Below are 13,637 nucleotides of genomic sequence, written 5' to 3'. Positions count from 1 at the left end.
TTGCAATAATCCAGCGAAAATGATGGCTTACTTCGATTGAGGAGCTAATGGTGAATGAAGATGGTGAAAAATACTTGAAATTCGGGAAATATTTGTAGAAAGAAACAGCAGAAATTAGCTTTAGACTAGATTTAGGGGCTGAGGGAAAGGGAATGATCAAGATTTTGAGCCTGAACAATGAAAGGATAATTTGGGAGGAGAACCCAGTTTGAGGATGGGGAATTAAGAGTTTCTTTCTGGGGCACCTGGGTGGCCTCTGTTTGTTAAGCCTCTGATTGTTGATTTTGGCTCAGGTCATGATCTCAGGGCTGTGAAATTGAGCCCTGGGTCAAGCCCCCAAGTGAACCCCTTTAGGCTCCAAACTGATTGTGGAATCTGTTTATTCTTCTCCCTTGTCTCTGCCACTCCCACTCTGTCCCTCCTCCTTTCGCTTGCACAAACACACACACACACTCTCTCTCTCTCAAATAAATAAATAAAACCTTTTTTTAACAAAAGTTTCATTCTGAAAATGTTACATTTGAAATGTACAAGCAATCAGATTAGGCAGACAACTATAAATATATATCTGTAGCTCAGAGAAGAGTCTGAAATTGGAAATATCAATTTGATGGTATTACACTTTCAGGGAAGTAGGGGACAAAATCATTTCGGATGACTGGAAGAAAAAATAGGAAATGTAGCTTCTGGAACATAAGGAAATACTTTGATAACCTCAAGAAATATCCTGATGTCTTAAGATGAAAAATTATATTTAGTATCATAACAAAAAAGACAAAGAAAATGTTAAATCTGATTTTATTAATTAAGAACATTTTGTTATTCAAAAGACACTGTTAAAGAATAAAGGGAAAATGACTGAGGGAAGATATTTGTAGTACATATAACTAAAATATAGCTCATATCTAAAATGTATAAGGATCACTACAAATCAATAAGTAAAACCAAATAATAAAAAATGGACAGAAGCTTAGGTACATCAGAAAAAAAATCTGAATGGCCAATAAATGCAATAAAAAGGGTTCCATCTTATTAGAAATAAGGAAAATAAAAAAAAATTAAAGCCGTTATAATATAGCACAACACACCAATGGATAAAAATTGAAAGTCTAGCAAATTCAAAAACTGGCAAAGATGGCATAGTGTAAACTGTCTTAATATCAGCAGTTTAACAACGGGAAATTGGCATTATCCAATAAAGTATATCATATGTATATCTTATGATTTAGCAATTCTACTCCAAAGTGAGTATGTTAGAAATGGGTGCACATAAGGAGGAATATTCAAAGTGATATGGGAGAGCTTGGTTCTTGTCTCACGGAGTCGCAGAATGAATCTCATGGACAACAGACAATGAGCAAAGATACGAGAAATCTCTCAAAAGTGAGAATGGTCCCTACAGGGTTGCCACGGAGGGCTTTTATTGTCTGTTTTTTTATAGGAAACTGACCAGGGAACTTGGTAAATTTCTTGTCAATATCCGGGTGGATATTTAGAACAAACAGGGTAGACTTGTAACAAACAAGGTTTTTGTTTTGTTTTGTTTTGTTTTGTTTTGTTTTTTTGTAAATATCATGAGCACAAAATGTTCCCTTCTCTCTGGTTATTATCTGCTCCATAACATTTCTCTACATCTGGGATTTCTGTGATTAGTTAGTTGCCATTAAAGGTGGATACGATCTAACATTTTGGAGCTAGGGAGCCAGGTTTATTTTTTGTTTTTACTGTCTTATCTCAGTTTTCTTTGGATGGGTAGGATCCTGACTCTGGGCGTTTCCCTTATCTTTCCCTGCCTGGCCCCTAATTCATTCCTACATCAAAAGCAGCATTATTCATAGTAGCCCAAATAGTGGCAACAACCAAATGGCCATCAGCAGGGAAATGAATAAGTAAATTCTGTTATATTCATACAATGGACTATCCTACAGCCATAAAAATGAATAAACTAGAGCCACACTTAACAAAGATGAACCTTAAAAACACAAAGTTAAAAGAAGCTAGTCATTAAAAACAAAATGCATACTATTCCATTTATATGATTTTCAACTGTATTGTTTAAGAATTCATTTTTACTCATGAAAAACTGTTTTCAAAAAAATCAAGAAATCTATTACCAAAAACTATAAACAATGTTCACCTTTAGGGGAGCAGGGTAGAACTGAACACTGAACCTAAGAAGGGAAAGACAGAGCACTGCTGGCTTGTTAGCAAACTTCTATGGATATTTGCTTTGTAGTAAGTCATTAAGTTGTACACATGTGTTTTATGTACTTTCCTGTATGTGTATTATTTTTCACATCTCTGATACAAAACAATTCCCTTACGATCCTCAGGCATTGTAAGGGAGAGCAATGAATAATTCTTGGATCATTCAGAAAAGAGCCCTTGAAGGAAATATATAAAACTTTTTTAAAAAGTATATATCATGGTAGATAGCAGAAAAAGCAAATTTTTCCCTGTTCATAATCCATATTAATATTTTAACAATTGTTTTCATTTGAATTTTTATAGATCTAGCACAATTGCTTAGCAATGTTAATACTGTTAAGAAACATCTCTAGTAAAAGAAAAAAAAAGAAACATTTCTAATGTGCATGGTACTATTAGAATATCTGGTACTATTTCTTTTGCAATTAGTAATTTTCCTAAACTATAAGTTTGAGGATAATATACATATACACATATATTTTTTTGAAGTGCTTTCATAGAGAAAGTCTTGAAGTAAGCATCTTTTAATATTCTAAACATTTCCATTTTTATGACTACCACAACTTATTTTCCTGTGTTGGTTCTACTGGTCAAGGAAAATGGTCAAGGTTTCCTGTCAGCTGTTTCTTTACTTGATTGGCAACAGGGAAAGAAAACTATCAAATATATTAGCCAATACTATGACTTAAGACACTAATATATGCTAAGAAGAGATAAATTCAGTAAATCCCTTTGATATCAGTAGATACTTAAATGTTTGGACTCATGGCAGGGAAAATGTCAGAATTTTGCCTAAACCTATTTCACGTAGCTTTCTAAACTATCATAGACTTATAATTTTTAAAAGTAGGTTTTATTGCAGGCATCCACACTGAAAAGAAGCTTTAACATGATGTCAGAGCCTTATGGATACATTTTTGGATGACAACCGTATAAAGAAAAATTTGATGAACAGCAATGATACTATTAGCCTAATTGCTAAGGCCTTGCATTGGATAGTATTTTCAAATTATCAGACATTTTTATATATTGTTATTTTTAGGAAAGAAAAGGATAAGGAAGCAAATTTGACTCATGGTATGATCTAATGGTCATATTTAGTCAAAGAAGCAAGCATTTTCCTTTAAAAAGATGTTTGAACTCTAAGTAAAATGTCAGACATGAACTGAAGTGATCACGCCCACACAGTAGGAAATGGTAGTAGACAGCTCAATTGCTGGTTCTCTGACTCAGACCAAAGCTCTCTATCCCTGTACACCACCTCTCAGCAGCCACTTTAACTATTCCTTCAGTCATACTGGTCTATTGAAGGAACATGGTAGGCTATGGGCAGTGTTCCCATTTCCTTAGCTGTAAGGCTTCGACAATAATTTTCCCTTTTCACAGGGGTTTACTTCAAGTAAACTGAACATTATAATAAAATATGTGAAATGGACATATTAAAATTAAGAACAAAGATTTTAAAATAGAGTAACTCTGAGTAATTTATTTCACAACGGCTATACATTTTAAAGGCCTATTTTTATATTAATCTTGGATTTTAATTCTAAGCAAGAGGTCTTTTTCTAAAGATCTAATCAGAGTCAAAAAAAAAAAAAAGATGTGCCCCTCCTTAGCGGAAAGTGCAAAATCCTCTTCCAGATGAAATTTCCAATCCTAGTAAGTGAAAGATTTCAGTTCCCTCCAGTCAGGCTGGGTAATTTCAGTTCCCTCCAGTCAGGCCATCTATTTTTAAAACGGACTGCACTGAGCTCCTCTTCAGAATTCATGCCAGACAAAACCTGATCAGGAAAAATTAAAGTGTGAAAGTTTCAAAGTTCACATGTTCTTGTTACCAATCATCTACATTTTCTCTTTAAATGAAACTAACATTAAACCTCTCTTTTTACACACAGAGATCAGGGAAAGTGTTTTTCTTAAGTTAGTAGGGGAAAGAATAAATTCATATAGAAATACCTCTGGATCACTTTCTTTTACAAAAATAAAGAATTCCTAAAATACTGTGAAGTGGGCTTTTCTTACATGATCATAAAACTCATTTGGGGGATCCCTGGGTGGCGCAGCGGTTTGGCGCCTGCCTTTGGCCCAGGGCGCGATCCTGGAGACCCGGGATCGAATCCCACGTCGGGCTCCCGGTGCATGGAGCCTGCTTCTCCCTCTGCCTGTGTCTCTGCCTCATTCTCTCTCTCTCTCTCTCTGTGACTATCACAAATAAATAAAAAAAAATTAAAAAAAAAAAACTCATTTGGGTAGAACCCAGGAAGTAGAGACAATTTCTCTGAATTCTAACATAAATGTATTGAAACTGTGGTTGTTAACATTTTAGGCCTACCCTACTATCAAAGTCTATATATTATCCAAAACATATTCTGTTCTGTTAAAACTTGCTTCAGGTAACAGTTTTATAAGAATATTTGTTCTTACTGATAGTAGTTTTGTTAGGATACTCTCACATCAGCAGATTTGCTGGGTTACCCCAGTTAAACACATGTATTCACAGTTTCTTCACTTGACCAATTTTGAAGTTATCAGCTAAGAAAATTCATTGTAATCTAGAATTTACAAATATTTCCTCATGAACTTTACTACTTCATTGAGAGTATTTTTATGTAATAAGTGGAAACCATAGAAGCAAAAACTTATTTTATCACAAGAATTTTTTGGAAAATAATGTATGACAGGGGACCAAGCAAACGTGACTGATACTCCACTGACTGAAAGTATGAGCTGACAATAACAATAGTTATAAGTTATAGTTATAAGTTATAGTTATAACTATAGTTATAAGTTATAGATGATTCTGATGGGGTCCAGAATCTCAAGATAGTTCTTGAATATTTGGCTTTTATTAATTGTCCTTTCCTTAAAATTTCACCAAACCCCTCATTATAATAAAATGTTCTGTTTTGGTTCTTGACTCCTCTAACCCTGAGAGATGACAGTCTTAAGGACCTGATGCTTCCTCTGAACTCCCTCAGGACACTGCCTCCAACAAAGTCCCGCCTCTAAAAGAAAGAAAACTAACACTTTCCATATATATGTCACTGCGATGAAAACAGATGCTGAGAAGGAATTTAGGATGAAGGTATGAGTGGTGCTGGTAAAAACTTCTGGGCTTCCCGTAAGTCAGCTGGAGACAGTGTTCTACTATAGTTTCAACTTACTGTATCTTTCTCTGTACATGGGGTTGACTAAATCACACACTATCTGTAATTCCTAAACTTCTTTTCTAGTTTTAATATTGTCCTATCTCAATACCACTCACTTGTATTTATCATGGGTCACCTGAAAAATCCTGCTTTTGCTCCTCTCATTGTGATTTATGCCTTCATGGGGTGATTTCACTGACATTTTCTAGGTACCTAAATGGACTGGAATGCAATCCTATATCTTTTCAATCTTAAATATATCACTTTCTACTCTTGAGAGTAAGAGCAATCTAATAAAATATAAATTTTAGTGAACTGTTAAACTCATAAGCAATAAAGATTTTTTCAAAAATCAACACTAGCTCCAAAAATATGTTTATACCACCTACCTGAACCTACTAAAAAAAAGAGCTTTAAAATTATTCTCCAGATGTTAAAGTCTATCTAATTATATTATTCTGGTGAAAAAAGAAAGAAAGAAAGAAAGAAAGAAAGAAAGAAAGAAAGAAAGAAAGAAAGAAAGAAAGAAAGAAGAAAAGAAAGAAAAGAAAGAAAAGAAAAAAGAAAAGAAAAGAAAGAAAAAAGAAAAGAAAAGAAAGAAAAAAGAAAAGAAAAGAAAAGAAAGAAAAGAAAAGAAAAGAAAAGAAAAGAAAAGAAAAGAAAAGAAAAGAAAAAAAAGAAAAGAAAAGAAATCCTTCTATTTGGTTTGTAGCACTTCAGCACAAGGAAACTTTTATTTTCTAAAACCCTGAAGATTTTACAATCCCTTCTCTAAACATTTTTATATTAGACTTGTCACACTTGGTTTACATAAATTGAATGTAACTTCATTTTTTTTTCCCCAAACTTGGCTCAGGAAACATCAGTCACAGCATAAAATGCCCTTAATTTTATGGTAACATTTATCCTAAATGGCAGAGATTGAAATGAAGACTTCCTTTCTTCTCCACCAATTCTAGAGAACCAGAAGCATGGCTTTCATTTCTTCATAGTTTCATATTATCTGGGGGATAAATGCCAGCATAGAGACATATAGTTGTAGGACCTTGCCCAGTGGCAACATTAAGAAGGTTAGAAAATAAGAATAACTCTCTCATGAAAGAGAGCTCTCTAATTAGAGGATTCCTTTACCCTGCCTCCAAAAAAAGATTTTTATTATGTCCTTAAATATGTCCTTAAATTTCAAAAGTAAAATTGAAAATTCTTAAATGAGTTAAAAGTGAACCAAATAAAATCAGGCAAAGTAATGGAATCTACAAGAATATGCTTCAGGATAATGTTTGTGTTAAGCAAACATGAAATTATCCATCAACTAAATGAAAATATTTACCAATATTTACCAATATATGAGTATATATTTTCAATACTTATGTGTATATGAAAAAGTTCAATAGGATCCTACTTTTTGACATACTGGATTTTAATTACTCAGGTAAGTTTTAAACATTTAAAAAAACAAAATTTGTGTATGTGTATTTGCACATTAGGTTTCTTATGGAATTCAATAATATTGAATGATATAATCATTGGGGCTGAGAAGACAAAAATATATAGCAATTGACCTCATGACCAGTTAGGTAATAGCTTTCTCATGAAATTTACACATTCAACACACACACAGAAACTATCCACAAAATCCTTGTGGGATTTAAATTTTCAATATTGACTTTTATCTTAGAATTCCTATCATGATGCATAACAAGTAACAGACATTCAGTGAAACCTTGCCAAAGGATTGAATGAATGAAAATTAAAATTCAATGTCACTAAAATAAAATTACATTTCTTCTCATAGTAGATGGATATTGTAGAGATAGGAAATTTTATCGTATATGCTCCTATTTTTTATTATGGCTTCTAAAATCAAAATACATTTGGGAGAAAAACCTAGAGTGCATTTGATCTAAACTTTAGTAAAATTCTTTCAAAAAGTTTTCCTAGTGTACAGGCTGAGTTAGAAAATGTTATAGTGCTAACACATCAGCTGGGTACATACAGAGACATAGACATAGATATAAACATTTTCAAATATATACAATTATGGAACTTAAAGGAAATATATGTATCCATAGAACCATAATCAGGTACATTAACAAAAAAAAATCAAAGAAAGTATTCTCAGGTAAAAATAGAGAATTTGACTAATATTTGTTTTTATTAGATAATTTTTACAAAAATAGATTAAAATATATATACACATATATTAATAAACTCCATAAATACTATTTCTCAAACTATGAATTGCATATATTACAGGATTACCTGTTAAACTATCTTTCTTGGTATTGCAAATAAAAATTTTTACACAGAACACTGTCTTCTAAAATGGGTAATTATGTTTAAAAACCAATAATCTTTCCTCATTCCTAAGTGCCTTTTAAAAAATGATTTTATTTATTTACTCATGAGAGACACAAAGAGAGAGGCAGAGGGAGAAGCAGGCTCGGGGTGGGCGGGGGGGTGAGGAGCCCAACCAAGGTGGGACTCAATCCCAGGATCACACCTTGAGCTGAAGGCAAATGCTCAACAGCTGAGCCACCCCATACTTAGTCACCTAAGTATCTTTTAAACATTGAGATATTTTTATGTTTTGTCTTTTGTGGCTTTCCTAACCTTCCCTTCATTAAATGTTTTCTATATGACAACTGGGTGGGAAAGTGCGTAATATGTATTTTATGCTTACTTTTAAAGGATATTCATTTTTAAATTTTCACATGAAGTATTAATAGTGGCTATAAATGAATAGGCCAAAAAAATTAAGCAATCCTTCCTTTCCTTTTAAGATTTTATTTATTTATTCATGAGAGACACAGAGAGAGAGGCAGAGACATAAGCAGAGAGAGAAACAGGCTCCATGCAGGGAGCCCGATGCGGGACTCGATCCTTGGGACTCTAGGATCACGCCCTGAGCCAAAGACAGATGCTCAAACCCCTGAGCCACCCAGGAGTCCCTCAAAATTACTTTTTAATCCTTTCTCATTTCAATCCTATAGTTGGTTATTTTTAAAGATGGCTTTTAAAGTGAACACATGAGTTGTAACAAGAAAAAAATATTTTTTTAAAGTGTTCTAGTATACATTATCACAGATGTTAGGTGTATAGATAGGGAAGACACTTTCAGACTATAAAATTATGGAATTTAAAAGGAAACTTAGAGCTGTAACTTCCTTATAACCCCTTTCTATGGCATCTTTGTTCTATATAATTTCATAAAGCTACTATCCTATGTCTTTCCTTAATACTTCTAAACATCTCATTGCTTAAAAACTAAAATTTTCTAGAAACTTTTCTTTATGATTTAAAAGCTGCCTCAATATTTAAGCTCATACTTAAACTTGCTACTCTAGCTGATATATTTTCTTGTGATAAACTGAAGTATGCCCCCCACCAAAAGTAATTTTCTTAATTATGTCTCTTTCGAGCCCCCATTCTGCCTAGTGGTGGTAACTATACACTCTCTTCTTGGTAGATTTAATCAATCCAGGGTTTTCCTACATAGCTTAGGGTTTTATCAGGCAAGCTACTATAGTCTTTCCCATCATCTTAGTTCTAGGTATTCTAGCTTTTACCTAGTGTCAAAAGATTGGGGCTAAGGGGCTGACCCTACAGTCATCATTGTCCAGACTGTCCTCTCCAAAGAGGCACATTGCCCCATCTGGTCTGCAGGCATTATCAGCCATCCACACCTGTCCTCTCAGAGGTCTGGGTTCCTATTTTATCTCTGATTTAGACTCAACTCATGCTACTAATGGCTGGCACAGTTTCCAACAGGTCAACCAGCTCTCTCGCACATTTTCTGCACATGGGTGACTTAATTGGTTCAGCATCTGACTCTTGGTTTTGGCTCAGGTTATGATCTCAGAGTCATGAGATTGAGCCCCACATCATTGGGTTCTGCACACAGCGGTGAGTCTGCTGGAGATTCTCTCCCTCATTCTGTCTCTCTCTCTCAAATAAATAAGTCTTTTTAAAAAATGAGTAGGATTTACAAAGATAAATGAGAGTGAGAACATACTGGATATTTTGAGAATATACAGAAGCATAGAGTCTGGAATGCTTTAATACAATTAAAATGGAAATTTTTAAAGAATGCAAATATATTTGTCTGATCAAGGTCCTATCAATAACTGATACAAGAACTACCATTATGGTTCTTTTTCATTCTAAGGCAAATATGATTTCTCTGATTATCTTTCTCTTTACATGTTTGGGAGAGAAGGAGGAGGTTGCATAGGTAGAACAATGATTTTACTTGATCATATGATAAGGTTACCCAAGGAAGCCTTCTGTCCCAGATTCCAGATAACTAGATTCTCCCTTGCTGCTGGTCCCTGGCCTCTGGTAAGTTCTTTCTCTTCCAGTTAGCTAAACATTAGGATGTGTCCTACGTAGTCTCCACACCAATATCTAAATTGGCTGCTGAGAATGAGAATTCTATCCAAAACTTGAAAGATTACTTGTTAAACCCATATATATTTTTAATAAAAAAGCAACACCCTTTGGATTTTAGGGCACAAAAAATTTTTAATGGGTGCTAGTATTAGGATAGCAGTCAAAATTTCATGGAGGAATTCATGAAAGGATAATATATGAGTAAAGGAAGTTGAAGACAATTATAAATTGGAGAAAATTCCGGTCCTAATGGAGGGTTAGAACTTGGAGAGCCACTGGCCCTCCACCAAAAAGCAATAAATTGCGACAGTCTTTGGAAGTGGATTCTAGAGCGTGAGAAGAGCAGAGACTTGTCTCCATATTCACAAAATCCAAAGCTGAGAAAAGGTTCACTATCCTTCTCAATCCAGGTGACCCAACTGGTTCCTCAGTCACAACAAATGAGAGTTTTAAATTTGCCTCCACTTGGGTCATAGGATTATTTATTACTTAAGGAGCAGCATATACATAGCACATGTTTTACTAATATAAAATTAATCAGTAAATGTTCAGAAAGCACTTTGAAGAGGAGTTATATGAGTGCTAAGTATTATCATTATCCTAAAACACATAAAAGTCAGAATTTCATAAGCTAAATAGGTGGAGAATGACTGTGCCACACGGCACTCAAGGCGAAGATGGCAAAGGGACGGGTTCCTCAGAGACAGCATGCATGGACACCACTGCAGAACAGGTAAGCTGATGGCAGTGGGTGGCAGGAGGGCTCGCCATTTCTCCTCGGAGATATTCTCTGAATGGATCAAATTAGTTAAAGTAGTTTCATCTCTATTTTAAAATTCTTAAAAGTAACATTTTATAAAAATAGGAACAATACATCTCCCAAATAAAAGAAAAACTAGAATGATTAAGATTCATAAATTTTAATCATTAGAATCTATTTTGGATGTTAATTTTTGTGAGAAGTATCTCCAGCAAAATTAAAGCATTCATGAAAACTATGCTGAAACTGCTGAAATAAAATTGGAGCATTTTACTTTTAAAAAGAATTTCACTTTGAAAATTAAAAGAATAGGGGGATCCCTGGGTGGCGCAGCGGTTTAGCGCCTGCCTTTGGCCCAGGGCGCGATCCTGGGGACCCAGGATCAAATCCCACATCGGGCTCCCGGTGCATGGAGCCTGCTTCTCCCTCTGCCTGTGTCTCTGCCTCTCTCTCTCTCTCTCTCTCTCTCTCTCTGTGCGAGTATCATAAATAAAAAAAAAAAAAGAAAAGAAAATTAAAAGAATACAAAATAGTTATATGTATCTATTTCTAATGATGTATGCTGATAATAGAGACATTAATATGTTCACAATATACATTTTAGCTGTAGGATGTGGCAGAGAAAAGTTTAAGTCTTAATTTTTAATTATTGAAACATCACAGTACTTCACTGTTGGACATTTTTAGTGGTATGATTTAAAATTTTAATTGGAAAAAAGAATAGGGGATCATTTCTTCCCATTAGCTATGCCTTATGCTCAGATAGCAGTTGGCCTGAAAGTCAAACAAATGTGCTGACTTGTTGGCACATCGCACACACAGATGAACAAATAATTTTTATGGCTTGATTCCTATGCTAATCAAATTAAGGCAAAGATAAATGTTCACATAAATATTACAGTCTTTCTTAGCACTCCAACAAAATGAATGCTTTGATAAACCCATTGAACCCAACCCATATTTTTAATAAAATCTTCAGACAACTTTTCTGGTTGCTACATCATGCCAACATCTAGATTCTAGGTGAACAGTTTAACATATTGTGCAGAATGTAACATCACAATAAACAGCTTTAATAATCACTCACTTTACATATTCACATTAGTATTTAGTTTAATTAGCTAAGAGAATCTCTGAAATATTTTCCAAATTGTTACTGTTAATCCTTATGAATTAACAAAAAGTCTAGTAAAAATGTTTTATCTTAGCTCTCATGTCCATGTCAACTTACTCAACTCCTTGTGCTCCATAAACAGTATGTGAGAAATAATATATAGACAGATCTAGTTTCATCCATTCAAAGAATTAATAAAAAGCACAACTCACCAAAAAAGCCAGTGTTTCTGAAATGGCTAAATAATCCTAAATATCACTACCATCTTAATATAGAACCTGAATGGCTCCAGGATATACTTTGTGAATAAATACAGAAATTTGAAAAAGTTAAGGCACATTGCTAAAATAAAAACAAGATTTTTTATTGCTCATGTTAACTACACCCAAGACCCACTTGCTGCCAAATAAGTAATCTATTTTCAACCAAGATTCCACATAATATAACACTTTGGGAAATGGAATTTATACGTCTGGCATTGTTTTTAGAAGAATACTTAAAAGAACTGGATCTTGACAGAGTTTAATTTTCCTTTTGAATTCAGGAATACACATACATACACATGCGTGTGCACACACACGCATATACACACAGGGGAAATCACCTTCCAAATCAATAAAACCCTTTGCAAATAGGAAGAACATCTGCATTTTAGAATACTCAGGTAAGAATGACAGCAACATTTAGTTCATTTGCCTTTTTTTTTTCTTTTTTTTTCATTTGCCTTTAAAATTAATTTTTACTCATTAACCAAAATTTTACATTTGTGAATCTAGATAGTAAAATCACTAGTGATCTCAGATTTTGGCTGTCCTCTTAAAATCAGGAAACCAGAATGGGTGATTTGCAAAATCCTTTCCAGTTCCAAAAGGCTATGCATCTCTCATTTTAGGAACTTTATATTGGCAGGAGGATTGAAATCAATCTCCCTATTAAACAAATTCTTAGTTACAAGAATCACTTTTATATCATCTTATGACAAGAGGAGACAATAAACAAAGTGTATCTGTGTACCTCTAGGGTGAATTATTGTAAAATTACCAAAATTCAAGTTTTTTAACCAAAAAAAAGCAGCATTTTTAAATAGTTCTATCTATTAGAAGGATGCAGCTGAGATGAATAAAAAATATACTTCAAGATTTTGCCACCAATTTCATATTACAATCATCATGTTTTCATTGAGGCTTATTCCATGGCAAACTGTATTGAGTAAAATATATAGGCATACATATGTGGATGTGGGAGAGGATGTTTTAGGATAACAGGAATTTAAGTTACCAGGGTTTCACCATATAATTTAGTCATTTATTTTTTCCTCGAATTTTAAACACTATTCTAAACTCAGTGATTTGGTCAGATTATAAATATTTACAGGAAAACATTTTTCATAGTGAAGTGTCTTTTAGGGATTTTTATTTTATTATGAACCAAAAATGTTCATGGGCATCATACCTTCATAGAAATATGAAGATATTAACATTTATGTGCAAACTGAAAACATAATTTGGACAAAATATATTGAAATGGTCAAAGTGGTTTTTAAGTAAAATGAAATTTCTAAGAACATAAGACTTGAAAATTTAACCTGCATTGGATATCTAGTTAACATTAGCTCCTTAGGGAGTATCATCTATTCAGAGAATGACCATTAACCAAAAAATAAACTTTTTATAGGTACTTGATTCTGTTTTCAAACAAAAACCAAATAAATATAGGTATTTCAAACTAATCAATATTTATTATTATCATTTCACTTATACTGATACGCATATATGAAACATACACACAAACATATAAGCATACATGGAATATTGTACATACTGGCATACTGTTTTGTTTTGTTTTGTTTTGTTTTTTTAATATATTTTTTAAAGATTTTATTTATTTATTCATAGAGACACAGAGAGAGAATGAGAGGCAGAGACACAGGCAGAGGGAGAAGCAGGCTCCATGCAGAGAGCATACTGGCATATTGTATATAAAATATAAAATATATAATATCAAGTATATAATG

The sequence above is a fragment of the Canis aureus genome, chromosome 14 (genome assembly GCF_053574225.1).
Source record: "Canis aureus isolate CA01 chromosome 14, VMU_Caureus_v.1.0, whole genome shotgun sequence".
Taxonomy (NCBI): domain Eukaryota; kingdom Metazoa; phylum Chordata; class Mammalia; order Carnivora; family Canidae; genus Canis; species Canis aureus.
This window is presented reverse-complemented; position numbering follows the sequence as displayed.